Source organism: Helianthus annuus, chromosome 4 (genome assembly GCF_002127325.2).
Source record: "Helianthus annuus cultivar XRQ/B chromosome 4, HanXRQr2.0-SUNRISE, whole genome shotgun sequence".
Taxonomy (NCBI): Eukaryota; Viridiplantae; Streptophyta; class Magnoliopsida; order Asterales; family Asteraceae; genus Helianthus; species Helianthus annuus.
The window spans coordinates 42,943,849-42,958,653 of NC_035436.2; positions in this window are offsets into that span (position 1 = coordinate 42,943,849).

Here is a 14,805-nt window from a genome sequence, read left to right on the forward strand (position 1 = left end):
CCTCATATTCAAATCTTTCTGATTGAATAGATGCTGAAGGCTTTTGTGATCAGAATAGATCACAAATTTAATGCCATACAAGTAATGCCTCCAAAGCTTTAGTGCAAATACAACGGCACCCAACTCCAAGTCATGTGTGGTGTAATTCTTTTCGTGCACCTTTAATTGTCGCGAAGCATAGGCAATCACCTTGCCCCTCTGCATAAGCACACAACCCATACCGGTGTGCGATGCATCACAATATACGAAAAATTCTTCCATTCCGTCCGGCAATGTCAACATTGGAGCATTGCTCAGCTTTTGTTTGAGGATATCAAAAGCTTCTTGCTGCTTAGGGCCCCAATTAAACTTTATTCTCTTTCTAGTTAAAGAAGTTAGGGGTGCAGCAATCCTTGAGAAATTCTCAATGAAGCGTCTGTAGTATCCTGCTAGACCTAGGAAACTGCGAATCTCCGTAGGCGTCTTTGGCTCCTGCCAATTCATGACGGCTTCAACCTTGGCGGGATCTACCTGGATACCAAGCTCACTCACCACATGTCCAAGGAATTGGACTTCTCGTAGCCAAAATTCACATTTAGAGAATTTGGCATAAAGCTTTTCTTGATGAAGCAGTTTAAGAATACATCGAAGATGCTTCTCGTGGTCAGCTTGACTCTTTGAGTAGATGACGATGTCATCGATGAAGACAATGATAAATTTATCCAAATATGGCTTGCAGACGCGATTCATGAGATCCATGAATACGGCAGGTGCATTAGTGAGCCCAAAAGGCATCACTAGGAACTCGAAATGACCATAGCGAGTCCTAAATGCGGTCTTGTGCACATCTTCGTCCTTGACCTTCAATTGATGGTAGCCTGACCTTAGGCCAATCTTGGAAAAGTAGCTCGCTCCTTGCAACTGATCGAACAGATCGTCGATCCTGGGCAAAGGATACCTATTCTTGATTGTAACTTTATTCAGCTCACGGTAATCGATGCATAGACGCATCGAACCATCTTTCTTCTTGACGAACAGGATTGGTGCTCCCCAACGAGATGAACTTGGTCTAACAAAACCTTTGGCTAGCAGATCATCTAGCTGCGTCCTCAATTCTTTCATTTCCGTGGGTGCCAATCTATAAGGTGCTCTCGCAATAGGCGCGACACCTGGAATGATGTCGATACTGAATTCCACTTGCCTATCTGGTGGCAAACCAGGCAGTTCTTCCGGGAAAACTTCAGGATAGTCAGAGATGACTGGGATGTCTTCAATCTTGGGTTTCTCCTCACTAATAGTCACCTGTTCCATATAAATGACACATCCCTTCTTCAAACATCTGGATGCCTTTAGCATAGACACTTGCTCAGGCAATCCATGTCGAGTATCTCCCTGAATGGTAAGTGGTTCTCCAGGCGGAGTCTTGATAACCACTTGCTTCTTGTCGCATATAATTTGGGCTTGGTTATGCGATAACCAATCCATACCCAACACTACGTCGAAACCAGCTAGTTTAAAGGGTAACAGGGATAAAGGAAATGAGTGATTCCTAATGGATATAACACATCCATCTAAAACAGTTGAGACTGTTCCCATAGTCCCATCAGCTAGTTCTACTTCATATTTCACATTCAAGGTTTTAACAAGCAATTTTAACAACTCACAAAACTTATCATCCACAAAGGATTTATCCGCTTCAGAATCAAATATTACTCTTGCGAATACATCATTGATAAGAAACGTACCGGTTATGATGTCACACCCCGATTTCCACGTGTCACCGGTGGGCCCGGTGGGGGAGTATCGTGACGTGGTTGGCAACGTAATAGTCAAACAACACAATATTTAATATGCACAGCGGAAGCAATTTAAAAGATGTAACACAATCGAATTTAATTATTGTAATATCAAGTATCACAACGTTCGACTGTTTATCCACAGACGGATCGAAATAAAATATGAGACAATAGTTCAACAGACTTCAGGCATCTTAAGCTTGCGAGACTTCTGATGATGCTAAGGAGAAATCCCAGCCAATTTCGCTTAGTACCTGCATTTAATCTTTTTGGGAAAATACGTCAGTTTACACTGGTAAATACATTCAACTGACTCATTTTGGAAAAATGATTGAAAATTGGTTTGGATGCACGAGGCATAAACATTTTATTTAACTTGGGAGAATTATTTAATATTATAATCTTGTGAACGAATTACATGTTACTTGTGCGTTCAGTAGCCCGGATCTTGTCCGGGTTAAAGATCAATAGACACACCACATCATAGAGTTATACACTGACAGGTGTACGCCTACACCCCGTGCTCAAGTCGTGGCCATCTCGTAAGATGATGCCAAGGATATCCGGGACATGGTCATTAACCCCCCAAAGACTTTAAGTAATCAAGACTGTTTAAACGAGCCGATCAAATTATTCAACTACCTACTTAACTGTGGAGATTCGATGCTCGATCAAGCGGTACGCTATATACCGTAACCCAAGCCCGTATAGGGAAAATAAGTTAAAAGTATTTACCTGAGCAATGTATAATTCACAATAAGCCAAATGCACGTAGCTTTTACTGGTCCTCCTAATCTGGAACGAAAGTTTATAATAACCTATTAGAATTCTAACGGGTCTTTTATTAAGCTTAAGCTTAGACCGACTAGTTTCAAAGATACGGTTCGTACGCATGATTAAGCGAAGACCGGATAGAATGTGATTTAGACCCGACAAATTCAGAGACTTGTTTAATATGGGTTTATTATTCACATTCTGGACTTTTGAGATAAAACCGTTAAGGTTTAACCCGTTTCGGTTAATTTATGTAAACTTGTTACATAAACCGAACCGTACGCGTAATAAGCGTGACGGGTAGGCATGAGAGCTATATACAGGTTTCCTAAGTTAATTATGTCTCAAATATGTTGTGACATCAGTAAGGTGTCTTTCATTATGCCCGAAACGTGTTTAAACACAAACTAGGCCCCTTAGGGGTAGTTTGGTCATTATAAAGGTTGTAAAAAGGTTTAAGTGTTTAACTAATTTACAGGTCTGATGTAATCAGTAAATATACTCCAACTAATGAGTTATAACAGTAAGATAAAGCATATGTGTGAAATTTATCGTTTTTAACCAAACTATGCCCCGTAGGGGTATTTTGGTAATTTCACATAAGCCGAAAAGCTCAAAACTGAAGTCTGAGTTTATCCACCTTTGCTTACTGTTAAAATATTATAATTTGCCTCTTATATCAGTAGGTATCAACCCGGGTATGTCCAATATGATTTTAAAACATACTATGTGTTAAAAACGCTAATTAAGGCGATTAAAGGCCATTTCCGAGTTCGATACTTAAATCTGATATTTTTATATTTCCAGAAGGCTTAAAATAATTTATTTATCATATGTGATCAGTAGCAAAAGGTTTGGAGTCGTTTAGATATGTAAATCTCATTTTATGGCCCGTAAGGGCAAAACCGACATTCACCGAATTAAGCCTACGACTATGAGTTATGCTCAACCTAAAATTAATTAAAAATCTTTAAAAATCCCAAAATAATATATTACATCAGTGGGTAAAAGATTTGATACCAAAAAGTATGTTTAACTAGGCTATACGCTAATTACGCTATTTTATTAGCATAAAGCATTCATTTTGCGATAATGAGCATAACTCTTAATCTACAAGTCAAACTGATGTCAAACTTTGCATACAAGTCTATATATCAGTAACTAAGGTTTCTACACTTTTAGATTTTCATAAATCACGTTTTAAGGTAATAAGGGCATAACGGTCAACATATGAGCAATTAACGGAAACATGCATATTAATTGGATAACTAATGAACCAAGGTGTATAATCACAGAGGGTTGTTCTAACATGTAACCTAGTCCAATTAAAGCTCTGAGGCATTTCTAAAATATGCCTAAACGGGTCAGGACTGAAAGTCCAAGTGAAAGTCAAACTATGTGACTTTCGGTTCCAAACCGGGTCTAAACAGGAAATTGTCGGGTTTGAACATGTTTAGACATGTTCTTACACTTATTACTAAGTTATAACAATGATCCAACAGGTTGTATATGATCTACAATGTTAATTATGCATAAATGGCATTTTAGACTTCCTGTTGACTTTTTAAGTAAAGGTTTGACCCGACTTTTGACCTGGTTAGAGTGATGATCAGGGGAAACCCTTTTGAGGTTTTATTACCCACATAAATACCATCTTATATCTACTTTTGATTCGAGAATTGACTGAGCCATTACTTATTAATCTCGAAGTCAAACCGTAGTTACGACGGTTTGACTTTTAGCTAAAATACTAAGCTAAACTTAATTAGAAGGGGTCAAGCATACTTACTAGTGTTTAATGGTTGATTAGGAAGCTTGGGGTCTGCTTGGAAGCTCTACACTTGATCAGAAATGTGTTGAGGCAAGAATGATCAAAGTTGATAACATGCGGGTCTTTATATAGTGACCAAGACACCACAATATGTTGACATCTTAGTCTAGCACCCATCCACAACTGATCAACACATGACCTAGTGCTTAGGGGGTGCCTAGGGGTCGTCCACATGAGAGAAAGAGCGGCTAGATGGGTTAAATAAGTCGGTTAAAACAGCAAACAGTGCTTCTGTCCGACTTTTCTGCATCTGGGAGGCTGACGCTGCCCGCGTTAATGATCAGGTAACCTTTACGCGGGTCGCAAGAATCCTTCTGACAAGCCCATATCTTCTACTGTCAATGCGGCCCGCGTAAGATCCTTTGTAACCTTTACGCGGCCCGCCTGAGACCAAAAAGTAAGATTTTTCAAATCTTTTCAATTATTACTGCTGGCCTTTGGCGATTCGAAGGCGTAACTTTGCACTTTGGGCCTCATTTATTTACGCACAAGGGCCCCGTGACTTTTACCCGCGCCGTTAAGTCGTCGGTTAGTTTATTATTACCCGAAAAGTCCTAATTTTCAATGTTGACGCCTTTAACCCCTCGCATACGAATTTGATCATAACTTTCTCGTTTTAAAACGGAAACTTGCGAAATTTATATCGTACATTCTAGTGAGCGTAATTTACTGTTACAAAGTCTCGGGTTCGTTAAAGGGTCACTCAGAGGTATAACTTAAACATGTTGACACATTTAACCCCTATACTTTGTAATCTCTCACTTTCTTCCGCATTTCGTCCCGTACGATCCATGATTTATTCGTTTGAAGGTACGAGCATCATTTAGGGTTACTGTACAGTATATTTATCCCTCGTTGACATTTTTAAACCCTCGGTTTCACATACTTTCTATGTTTGTCAACTTTAGTCCTTATTTAGTACTTATTACCACGTGTAAACTCATGACACGTGTCAATACATTATTGGACGCAAAAATTCGAGGTGTTACATCCTCACCCCTTTAAGAGAAATCTCGACCTCGAGATTTATTGAAATAAATGAGGGTACTTTTCTTGCATCGTGGATTCTACTTCCCACGTGTATTCGGGACCTCTACGGGCATCCCATTTTACCTTCACAATTGGTAGATACTTCCTGCGAAGCTTCTTAACCTGTCGATCCTCAATCGACACAGGTTTTTCAACGAACTTTAAGCTCTCGTCGATGTGTACATCTGTATGCGGTATAACCAGTGATTCATCAGCGAAACACTTCTTCAAATTACAGATGTGAAACACATTGTGGATACTGAAATTCAAATGTGTGCCCAAAGATTGTTGGAAACTTTTCCAAAAGTGTGACGTGTATCTGGTATCTCTATCAGAGATGATAGACATAGGCACGCCATGAAGGGCTACAATCTTTTCTACAAACAACTGGGCTAACATATCGGAGCTATGAGTCTCCTTTATGGGTAGGAAATGTGCTGACTTAGTCAGTCTATCAACTATTACCCATATTGTATCGTTTCCCTTCTTTGTCTTTGGCAACTTGGTGATGAAATCCATCGTCACCATTTCCCATTTCCACTCGGGAAGTTCAGGCTGTTGTAGCAAGCCTAACGGCTTTTGATGTTCAGCTTTTACTTGCGCACAAGTCAAACACTTTGATACGTAGGTGGCTATAGACTTTTTCAAGCCTATCCACCAAAAGTTTGCCTTCAAGTCCTGGTACATTTTGTCAGCTCCAGGATGAACGGAATATCGGGAACTGTGGGCTTCCTGAAGGATAACGTCATGAAGACCTCCATAAACAGGAACCCATATCCTTCCATTCAATCTCAGAATTCCGTCCTTTCCATAGGATAACTGCTCTTCAGTTACTCCTAGCTTTTCGTTAGGATAGTTAGCTTCTAACACAGCTTCCTTCTGTGCAGCTAACAATCTCTCATTCAGACCGTTCTTGATTTCAATGTTCTTGGCATTGATCCTTATTGGTTTCACTCTTTCTTTTCTGCTCAAGGCATCTGCGACTACGTTGGCCTTGCCTGGATGGTATCTTATTTCACAGTCATAATCATTCAGAGTTTCCATCCAACGTCGCTGCCTCATATTCAAATCTTTCTGATTGAATAGATGCTGAAGGCTTTTGTGATCAGAATAGATCACAAATTTAATGCCATACAAGTAATGCCTCCAAAGCTTTAGTGCAAATACAACGGCACCCAACTCCAAGTCATGTGTGGTGTAATTCTTTTCGTGCACCTTTAATTGTCGCGAAGCATAGGCAATCACCTTGCCCCTCTGCATAAGCACACAACCCATACCGGTGTGCGATGCATCACAATATACGAAAAATTCTTCCATTCCGTCCGGCAATGTCAACATTGGAGCATTGCTCAGCTTTTGTTTGAGGATATCAAAAGCTTCTTGCTGCTTAGGGCCCCAATTAAACTTTATTCTCTTTCTAGTTAAAGAAGTTAGGGGTGCAGCAATCCTTGAGAAATTCTCAATGAAGCGTCTGTAGTATCCTGCTAGACCTAGGAAACTGCGAATCTCCGTAGGCGTCTTTGGCTCCTGCCAATTCATGACGGCTTCAACCTTGGCGGGATCTACCTGGATACCAAGCTCACTCACCACATGTCCAAGGAATTGGACTTCTCGTAGCCAAAATTCACATTTAGAGAATTTGGCATAAAGCTTTTCTTGATGAAGCAGTTTAAGAATACATCGAAGATGCTTCTCGTGGTCAGCTTGACTCTTTGAGTAGATGACGATGTCATCGATGAAGACAATGATAAATTTATCCAAATATGGCTTGCAGACGCGATTCATGAGATCCATGAATACGGCAGGTGCATTAGTGAGCCCAAAAGGCATCACTAGGAACTCGAAATGACCATAGCGAGTCCTAAATGCGGTCTTGTGCACATCTTCGTCCTTGACCTTCAATTGATGGTAGCCTGACCTTAGGCCAATCTTGGAAAAGTAGCTCGCTCCTTGCAACTGATCGAACAGATCGTCGATCCTGGGCAAAGGATACCTATTCTTGATTGTAACTTTATTCAGCTCACGGTAATCGATGCATAGACGCATCGAACCATCTTTCTTCTTGACGAACAGGATTGGTGCTCCCCAACGAGATGAACTTGGTCTAACAAAACCTTTGGCTAGCAGATCATCTAGCTGCGTCCTCAATTCTTTCATTTCCGTGGGTGCCAATCTATAAGGTGCTCTCGCAATAGGCGCGACACCTGGAATGATGTCGATACTGAATTCCACTTGCCTATCTGGTGGCAAACCAGGCAGTTCTTCCGGGAAAACTTCAGGATAGTCAGAGATGACTGGGATGTCTTCAATCTTGGGTTTCTCCTCACTAATAGTCACCTGTTCCATATAAATGACACATCCCTTCTTCAAACATCTGGATGCCTTTAGCATAGACACTTGCTCAGGCAATCCATGTCGAGTATCTCCCTGAATGGTAAGTGGTTCTCCAGGCGGAGTCTTGATAACCACTTGCTTCTTGTCGCATATAATTTGGGCTTGGTTATGCGATAACCAATCCATACCCAACACTACGTCGAAACCAGCTAGTTTAAAGGGTAACAGGGATAAAGGAAATGAGTGATTCCTAATGGATATAACACATCCATCTAAAACAGTTGAGACTGTTCCCATAGTCCCATCAGCTAGTTCTACTTCATATTTCACATTCAAGGTTTTAACAAGCAATTTTAACAACTCACAAAACTTATCATCCACAAAGGATTTATCCGCTTCAGAATCAAATATTACTCTTGCGAATACATCATTGATAAGAAACGTACCGGTTATGATGTCACACCCCGATTTCCACGTGTCACCGGTGGGCCCGGTGGGGGAGTATCGTGACGTGGTTGGCAACGTAATAGTCAAACAACACAATATTTAATATGCACAGCGGAAGCAATTTAAAAGATGTAACACAATCGAATTTAATTATTGTAATATCAAGTATCACAACGTTCGACTGTTTATCCACAGACGGATCGAAATAAAATATGAGACAATAGTTCAACAGACTTCAGGCATCTTAAGCTTGCGAGACTTCTAATGATGCTAAGGAGAAATCCCAGCCAATTTCGCTTAGTACCTGCATTTAATCTTTTTGGGAAAATACGTCAGTTTACACTGGTAAATACATTCAACTGACTCATTTTGGAAAAATGATTGAAAATTGGTTTGGATGCACGAGGCATAAACATTTTATTTAACTTGGGAGAATTATTTAATATTATAATCTTGTGAACGAATTACATGTTACTTGTGCGTTCAGTAGCCCGGATCTTGTCCGGGTTAAAGATCAATAGACACACCACATCATAGAGTTATATACTGACAGGTGTACGCCTACACCCCGTGCTCAAGTCGTGGCCATCTCGTAAGATGATGCCAAGGATATCCGGGACATGGTCATTAACCCCCCAAAGACTTTAAGTAATCAAGACTGTTTAAACGAGCCGATCAAATTATTCAACTACCTACTTAACTGTGGAGATTCGATGCTCGATCAAGCGGTACGCTATATACCGTAACCCAAGCCCGTATAGGGAAAATAAGTTAAAAGTATTTACCTGAGCAATGTATAATTCACAATAAGCCAAATGCACGTAGCTTTTACTGGTCCTCCTAATCTGGAACGAAAGTTTATAATAACCTATTAGAATTCTAACGGGTCTTTTATTAAGCTTAAGCTTAGACCGACTAGTTTCAAAGATACGGTTCGTACGCATGATTAAGCGAAGACCGGATAGAATGTGATTTAGACCCGACAAATTCAGAGACTTGTTTAATATGGGTTTATTATTCACATTCTGGACTTTTGAGATAAAACCGTTAAGGTTTAACCCGTTTCGGTTAATTTATGTAAACTTGTTACATAAACCGAACCGTACGCGTAATAAGCGTGACGGGTAGGCATGAGAGCTATATACAGGTTTCCTAAGTTAATTATGTCTCAAATATGTTGTGACATCAGTAAGGTGTCTTTCATTATGCCCGAAACGTGTTTAAACACAAACTAGGCCCCTTAGGGGTAGTTTGGTCATTATAAAGGTTGTAAAAAGGTTTAAGTGTTTAACTAATTTACAGGTCTGATGTAATCAGTAAATATACTCCAACTAATGAGTTATAACAGTAAGATAAAGCATATGTGTGAAATTTATCGTTTTTAACCAAACTATGCCCCGTAGGGGTATTTTGGTAATTTCACATAAGCCGAAAAGCTCAAAACTGAAGTCTGAGTTTATCCACCTTTGCTTACTGTTAAAATATTATAATTTGCCTCTTATATCAGTAGGTATCAACCCGGGTATGTCCAATATGATTTTAAAACATACTATGTGTTAAAAACGCTAATTAAGGCGATTAAAGGCCATTTCCGAGTTCGATACTTAAATCTGATATTTTTATATTTCCAGAAGGCTTAAAATAATTTATTTATCATATGTGATCAGTAGCAAAAGGTTTGGAGTCGTTTAGATATGTAAATCTCATTTTATGGCCCGTAAGGGCAAAACCGACATTCACCGAATTAAGCCTACGACTATGAGTTATGCTCAACCTAAAATTAATTAAAAATCTTTAAAAATCCCAAAATAATATATTACATCAGTGGGTAAAAGATTTGATACCAAAAAGTATGTTTAACTAGGCTATACGCTAATTACGCTATTTTATTAGCATAAAGCATTCATTTTGCGATAATGAGCATAACTCTTAATCTACAAGTCAAACTGATGTCAAACTTTGCATACAAGTCTATATATCAGTAACTAAGGTTTCTACACTTTTAGATTTTCATAAATCACGTTTTAAGGTAATAAGGGCATAACGGTCAACATATGAGCAATTAACGGAAACATGCATATTAATTGGATAACTAATGAACCAAGGTGTATAATCACAGAGGGTTGTTCTAACATGTAACCTAGTCCAATTAAAGCTCTGAGGCATTTCTAAAATATGCCTAAACGGGTCAGGACTGAAAGTCCAAGTGAAAGTCAAACTATGTGACTTTCGGTTCCAAACCGGGTCTAAACAGGAAATTGTCGGGTTTGAACATGTTTAGACATGTTCTTACACTTATTACTAAGTTATAACAATGATCCAACAGATTGTATATGATCTACAATGTTAATTATGCATAAATGGCATTTTAGACTTCCTGTTGACTTTTTAAGTAAAGGTTTGACCCGACTTTTGACCTGGTTAGAGTGATGATCAGGGGAAACCCTTTTGAGGTTTTATTACCCACATAAATACCATCTTATATCTACTTTTGATTCGAGAATTGACTGAGCCATTACTTATTAATCTCGAAGTCAAACCGTAGTTACGACGGTTTGACTTTTAGCTAAAATACTAAGCTAAACTTAATTAGAAGGGGTCAAGCATACTTACTAGTGTTTAATGGTTGACTAGGAAGCTTGGGGTCTGCTTGGAAGCTCTACACTTGATCAGAAATGTGTTGAGGCAAGAATGATCAAAGTTGATAACATGCGGGTCTTTATATAGTGACCAAGACACCACAATATGTTGACATCTTAGTCTAGCACCCATCCACAACTGATCAACACATGACCTAGTGCTTAGGGGGTGCCTAGGGGTCGTCCACATGAGAGAAAGAGCGGCTAGATGGGTTAAATTCGCGCATAACAGGCTGCAGCAAGTTTTTCTGTTTCTGTGCGCTTGACGCGGCCCGCCTCCCATTTTAGCATAACTCACGCGGGCCGCATGGCCCTTAAATTCATATTTTTATTTTTCTATTGTTTTGCAACTTGACCTTTGGCTTCACGAAGGGCTACCAAGGTTAATTCTCGCATTTTGACCCCCTTATATTTACTTTTAAGGGCTTTAGGACTTATACCCACTTTGCCAAGTCCCCGGGTAACTTTATTGTTACCCCAAAAGTCCTAGCTTCCAACGTTTACGCTTTAACACTTCGCACACGAATTTGATCATAACTTTCTCATACGTTAACGAAACTTTATGAAATTTTTATAGTGCATTCTAGTGAGCATAACTAATATTTACAAGGCTTCGGGTTTGTCAAAAGGTCACTCAGAGGTATAAATTAAACATGTTGACACATTTGGTCCCTGTAGTTTGCAATCTCTCACCTTTAGCTTCGTATGATCCATGATTTATTCGTTTGAAGGTATGAGCATCATGTAGGGTCAATGTACATTACGTTTATTCACAGTTGGCACTTAGAATACGTATATTCACATACTTTCCATGTTTGTCAACTTTAATCCCTTTATAATATTCTTTCACACGTTTTAAGCATAGGACACGTGTCAACACATAATAAGGCGTGAATTTTCGAGGTGTTACATATGATGTTGTCGTTCTGGATAGCCTCTTGAACATTCATCTGAAAGACCCTTGCATTGGTCTTTTTCCCTTCTTCAGCCTTCTTCACCAGTTTTAGGCAGTTAGTCTTGATGTGCCCTTTTTCGTTGCAACTATAACAAGTTGCATCCTTGAGTTCCTTGCACTCAAGAGTCCTATGCTCAGAGGACTTGCAAATCCCACATGCCTTCGGCTGGGATTTCTGTTCATACCTGCACCTTCCGAAATGGTGCTTCTTGCAAACATTGCACTTGGGCCTATCGCCCGACGGTCGGTCATTCTTCTTGGTCTCTGATCCCTTCTTGTGGTCACGATTCCCCCGGTGCTTCTTGCTTGACCTACATGAATCATCATCTTCACGTTTCCTCTTTTCAGTATCAGCATTTCTCAGAGATCTCTGTCTCACCGCATCCAATGTGAGAGACAGAGATATATCCGCCACGGATCTAAATGTAGCAGGCCTAGAAGCCTTCACGCTAGCTTTTATCTCTGGGGCCAAACCCCCAATGAAACGCGCGATCCGTTTGGGTTCCGGGGTGTTGAAACTCGTGAGATACGCCTGGCAATCCAGGTTCTTCATGACCAATGATAAGAAATCAGATTCTATTTTCTCAACCTCGTGCTGAGGGCAGTAGTTTTCTTTGATGAGAGCAATAAATTCCTCCCATGACATGCTATACAAAACAGCCTTCCCTGAGGCTTGAACCAATGATCTCCACCACGCTAGGGCTTCACCTTTAAATGATTGCGATACAAACTTCACCACATCCCTCTCAGCACAACCACTAATGTCCACCACGGTGTCCATTTCGTCCAGCCAGGTCATGCAATCCACCGCGCCTTTTTCCCCAGTAAAATCTCGAGGCTTGCAAGAAACGAAATACTTATATGTGCAACCCTTGGCGCGAGGTGCATTATCGAACACTTTATTCTTAGGACGGACACTATTCTCGTTCGATGAGTGCCGATCGTCGTCCTTCTTAGGTTTAGACTGGGTCGAGGGTGGTTTGTTGTGATGTTCAGAATGGGTTTTTGGTTTAGAGTGTGGTGCAGATCGGGTCCTGCTTCGAGACTCGCTATATTCTTCGTACTGCCGATCTAAGGCCGTCTTCACAGCGCCGTCTACTAAAGCTTTCAATTCCGCGCCCGTTATATGAATTTGGGCGTTGTCATTCTCATCCTCCTTTGAATGACTATTAGCTCCATTTGGGTCAGCCATTTAGAGATCTTGATCTGCTACAAGGAATATGACAGAATTTTATTTAGGAGTTTATTATGGAATTGTCTTTTATGGCAATTCATTAACCATGGTAAACATAGAGCATATTTGGTTAATTTGTTACTCACTTTTATTTAGGATTTGAATATAACTTATCCTAATTACAAATAATATTGTTAGTGGCACAAAAGCCTAGTCACAAGGACGTTTTATAATATAAGCTAGGATTTCGGAGAATCGAGGCATGAAGGTTTGAACATAGTTCCTTACCTTTCTGACAGGGAGTCATAGACTACAACTGTCTTTTTGTCTAATATGACAATAAGTATGGCCCGTAGGCACTACATCACTAATGGATGTTTGACAAGTGATCATCTTAATTGATGATTTAACCCATGATTTATAAATCATTAATTTAGGTCTTGGAATCCTTTGAAGGATTCTTATATACGAATGACGCGTGTGATTTTAACGAATCACATCTGCCAAGAATGTTAACATGTTTACAGAGGTTAACAGGAATCTGAATCTTTTACTCAGGTCTCACCATCTTGGTCGGGCCTTATAATGACTCCAGGCTAGGTCTCACCATTTAAGATCCTTTATTTAGGCAGACTTATTTAAAAGGAATGATTTTTAATTTATTTCATATAATAATGTATTAAAATGACAAAAATGAAATTAATAAACTTAACATTCCATTAATCATAATAATGATTACACACTGCCCTAAACGGGACTTTCAACAGACAAATACCTACGCAGAGGTTTACAGAAAACAAGTCCACGCAGGGACAAAATACAAGGATAGGTGTCCGCACAGGGACAAAAAGATAAGTCCACGCAGGGACTGAAAGGAAATTGTCCACGCAGGGACTACACACAATAAATGTCCACGCAGGGACTAAACAAATAAATGTCCACACAGGGACTTGACTGAAATAGGAAATACAATAGAACATATAAAGACTAATGATCTCGCTTCTTCTTCCCTTTTAACAGGTTTGCTAGGCCTTTAAGGAATCCACGATTGTTCTTGCGTTCTTGCTCAAAGTCTCGTTCTACCCTATTTAAACGGTGAAGGATTTCTTCCTGCTCCGGTGGGGAAAAACGTGGCTGCTGCGACGGTTGTTGAACCGGAGTTCTAGTGGGTATTGGGAACCCGTGGGTTGAGTGTCCCCTTCCCCAGGGTGTTTCATAAGGTATTTCAGGATGAAGGGCGTAGTAATTTGCCGCCGCTTCTATGTATGGGTCGCCACCCATATAGTTGTAGTGAGTGTGAGTTGGCTGCTCAAATGGATTGTACGCGGTGGAACCGGCGTACGCAGGTGTCGGGTTATCGTAGCCGAATGATGGCGGAGGTGGTGCAACTGGTGCAGAATTCACCTCTGCTGGGTGACTCGAAGGTCCACCCATTTGTGGGTCTTCAGGCAGTGGCGGGAAATGACTTGCACTCGAGTGGCGAGGGGTGCTAAAGTGAAATTCCCCTCCTCAGGTGGACATCCGCGCGCCTGATCTCCTACGCCTTGGCGGATCTGGAGGTGCTTGATGAACTGGTGGCGGTGGAGGCGGTGGCGTAACTGCCACGAAACGCGAATCCTCGGAAGGATCATGTTGCTGCTACTGCTGCTGCTGGGAGGTGATGAATGGTGAGAGGGTATAAAGTACCACTCGCACTGGTTAAACCTCGCCTGGTAACTGTCGGGACCTTGATAGGGTGTTCCATGAAAGGATGACCCGTCAGAGATCTCGATAGGATGGTTGGGAGTACCTCTTGCAGGTTCGATGGGATCCGTGTCCTCGTCCATATCTACCGCATTATCCTTGGA